The following is a 3,812-nucleotide window of genomic DNA, read 5'->3' as shown; positions in this document are numbered from 1 at the left end:
AATGGATATTTATTGTTGATATAGGGAGATAATATTTATACTGATAAGATCCTAAAAATAAAAGAAATTCTGTCCATTTTTCTAAAATTTTGGTTGTTTGACTTGTTGAGATACTTGTTCCTTGAGCGCCAGTCATGGTTTGATTTGAACCAACGATCAATGAAATTTGGTTAATGGTTAGAATAAAAAAGGAAAAGTAAAAGTGTAACAAAGAAAATAACACAGCATAGAAGTACAAGATTATAATTTTCTCATGCTTTCTGTGGGTTAAGGAAACAACTTGTCTTTTTTTATGATGCTCTCCAAAAAAATAAAACCATTCAATATATTTCTATTCAATCTTATCTTTTTAATTATTTTATTATATATCTTAATGCTAAAAAAAATGGAATATCAGTGTATTAAAAAAGTACTATAGTACATGTTTCCTATATTATATATAAAAGGCTGCTTCCTGTTCCAATTAATTAAGAGGCATATATAGCTTGCTTGCTCCATGTATATATAAGGCTGCGTTGCTTTTCTCTCTAGGAGAGGAAACTGCTAGTGCTAACGGCAGATGATTGAAGTTGCAAGGTAATAGAAAGGTTTAAATATGACTGTACTAGGTTAAAGTGGTTTAGGCTTGTGAATTGTGATTAGGACCCAAAAAAATTGTGCGCTATACTCGTAAGATCTCAATTCTAGTCACATACTTACATGTGATTTAAGTAAAACAACCTCTAGTATAAAGAGTGATTTTACACGTTTAAATTTTGTTGACAACTAAATTTAATTAAGTTAGTTCAAACTTAATAAAAATCAGCTTTATTATTAACGCGTGTGAATACGCTACTTTTTCATATCCGCACTTCTTTGCATTTTTTTTACATTTTTTTTTCTCTTTTATATTCCTTCTTACATATTTCTTTGTCATCATCGTTCTTTTATTGCTGTATTTTTTTCTTTTCTTCTTTTTCTTCTTGGTATTTTTATAACATTATGTATGTCTTCTTTTTTGTTTGATTTTTTTTCTTGTTTTTATTCTTGTTACGAGGATAAAATAAAAGAATTATGAGAAGTTGAAACAAAAAAAAAAAGAAGATGATGATGATGATAACGAAAAAAAAGAATGGAATGAGGAGTTTTGAGTTATGCAATATTTATAAAAAAATAACACCGAAATTGTTTGACCATGATACAAAAATTTTCTGAGTTACACTTATTGGATTGAATTCTTGCCATAAACAAAAATAGCACCGAAATTTTAAAATTTTAATATCAAAATTTTGTTACAAAATACAGAAATCTCTTCTTTAATGCTTATTTTTTTTCTTCTTATTCTTCTATCTTTTTTTCTTTTCTTTTGCTCTTACATCTTCCTTTAAGAGTATTGCTTCTCATATTAGACTTGAATGAACATGTATTGTAATCTTATTTAGTTGAATCAATGTAGATTCACACATATTGGATTGAATTCTTCCTAAAAACAAAAATAACACCGAAAATTGTTTAAACTAACACTGAAATTTCAGTGTCAAAACTAAGATATCTATATGTTATTCTTAAGAAATTTTGGTATTATTTTTCTAATAAATTCTACATAAATCAAAACTCTTCCTCTTTCTCCTCCGTATCTTCTACTGCTACTTCTTCTTTTTTTATTTTTTTCTTCTTTATCTTTTTCTTTATTTTCTCATAATTCTTTTTGTTTCACTCTCTAATGATAACGATAACGATGATGATGATGATAATGATGGACGAGGAAAAAAAAAGAGGAGAAGAAATTCAAATGAAAAGGAAGGAGGAGGAGGCGGCGGAAGTGATGACAACGACGAAAACGAGAAAAAAAAAGAAGAAGAAGAGGACAAATCAGCGATGTACGGAAGAGGAAGAAAAAGAAGCGCGTATGAATATGATAAACAGTTATACAACTTGGTTGGATTTAGTTAGATAAATCACTTAGTTGTAGAGTATTTTTTTATCGTTTAATAACTTTTATTTTGTGGAGAAAAAAAACAAGTCATCAGAAACCATTTCTCTTTTCTCTCCTTACATTTTCTTTTTTCTTTTTCTTTGTGAAACCACCATCACCATGGTCCTTTACTAGCTTTATGACCAAAGCAGGATTGTCGAAAGGAGCCCCAAATGAACAAGACCCCTTGGAACAAGAGCGGGAACTTTTACACAGAAGTGTCAAGAAGGTGCGTAAAGAAAATAAATATTTTACCGGAACAGAAGCGCTTGTATCAAGGTTTGAAGACTAGATACCGCATGAAAAAAGAGGAGAAAACAATAAGATCTATACAGATTTGGTGATAGAAAAAAACCAAGAGCTTAAAAATGACTCTTTCAGTTCTGGTGAAGATGCTATGCACAGTAATGAGAAAATTGTACCTAAAACAAAGAAATCAGATAAAGGCATGGAAGAATCCAAAAGAGAGAATAACAAGTCAGAGATTACGGTAGAAGATATGGGAGAAGAGTTCTTTGACATTGTTATCAATGAGAAAGCCAAAAAAAATTATGAAAGCCTTGGTGGAGATCCCTCCTAGTCAAACTTATGGGAAGAAAAATTGGCTATGTAGCCATGAAAAGAAGAATAGAAAACATATGGGAAAGATTAAGAAAACTTGATTTTATTAATTTGAAACGACTTTTACCTTGTAAACAACATACTAAAAACAAGGAAGATCCAAACAAAGTGGTGCAGAATTTTAAAGAGAACCAGAAAATAAAAAAAAGACTCCTTACCTAAACTAAACACACATATTCAAGAAGGGATAGGAACACAAACAACCCACATCCAAGAATGGAAAAACGAGCCACCTGACCATGGAGAAAAAAAAATCGTCAATTTTGATCACATAGAAATATAGATGCATAAAAATATAAAAAATCTGATTTTAGAAAAGCATGAAGTTGATAATATGCATCTAAATTAAATCCTTTTTCTCTATTTTAATGATTATTTTATCTTAAAATGTGAGGGATATGACTAGCAATGATTTTAAATGTACCTTTGAAAAAATTGTTAGATAAAATAAACATAATTTAGTTATTTTTTTGGAACCAAAAGTTATCTGTAAAAATGCTAGAAGTGTTATTAAAAATCTAGGATTTATGCTAGGCCTCAACCTCAAGGCAGAAGATTGTTGTGGCCAAAACTTCAAAACTTGGCTAATAGAACTCAAAGTCCTCAGATTGTTACAGGGGACTTCAATGAGATAAAGGACCTATTAGGGAATAAAAGCAGAAGCTATGTTGATTATGTAAAATTCAGAAAAATGATAAATAATTAATTGATAAACTAATACGAGCAAAGAAGATTAAGAAATTAGAATTCGTAATTTGGAGAAGTGAAAATATTTAGAATACGAATTAAAGCACTAATCTTAAAGGTTTTGGCCCAAAGTTAGGCCAACGGGATAAAACGATTAAACCGGGCCTTACTAAGCCCAAGCCCAAGGCTTAAAAGCCTCAAACCTAGCCATTTTATTACTCATTTACCATTTATGAGAGTGAGGGGCGGATATGAGAAAAGAAGGGGTAGATGAACCCTAACACTATTCACCATCATCTTCATTTTCCTATAACTTTTGATTCGGAGTTCTGATTAACAAGCTGTTTGAGGCCACGCATTGATCTCCTCATCCTCTTCATTTCTATGTAAGTATTGTGGTGACTAAATCTAAAATCCCTGCCCAATTTTTGAATTCTTCTCTATTTCGTGTTTTTGGGGTACATGACGTTGAAATCTTGTGATTTTGGTTCTTTAGGAGTACTCTAGCATGAATTCCAAGTGGGTTCCATCCTAATTTCAAGTGGTTTAA

The sequence above is a fragment of the Arachis hypogaea genome, chromosome 3 (genome assembly GCF_003086295.3).
Source record: "Arachis hypogaea cultivar Tifrunner chromosome 3, arahy.Tifrunner.gnm2.J5K5, whole genome shotgun sequence".
In the NCBI taxonomy this organism is placed as follows: Eukaryota; Viridiplantae; Streptophyta; class Magnoliopsida; order Fabales; family Fabaceae; genus Arachis; species Arachis hypogaea.
This window is presented reverse-complemented; position numbering follows the sequence as displayed.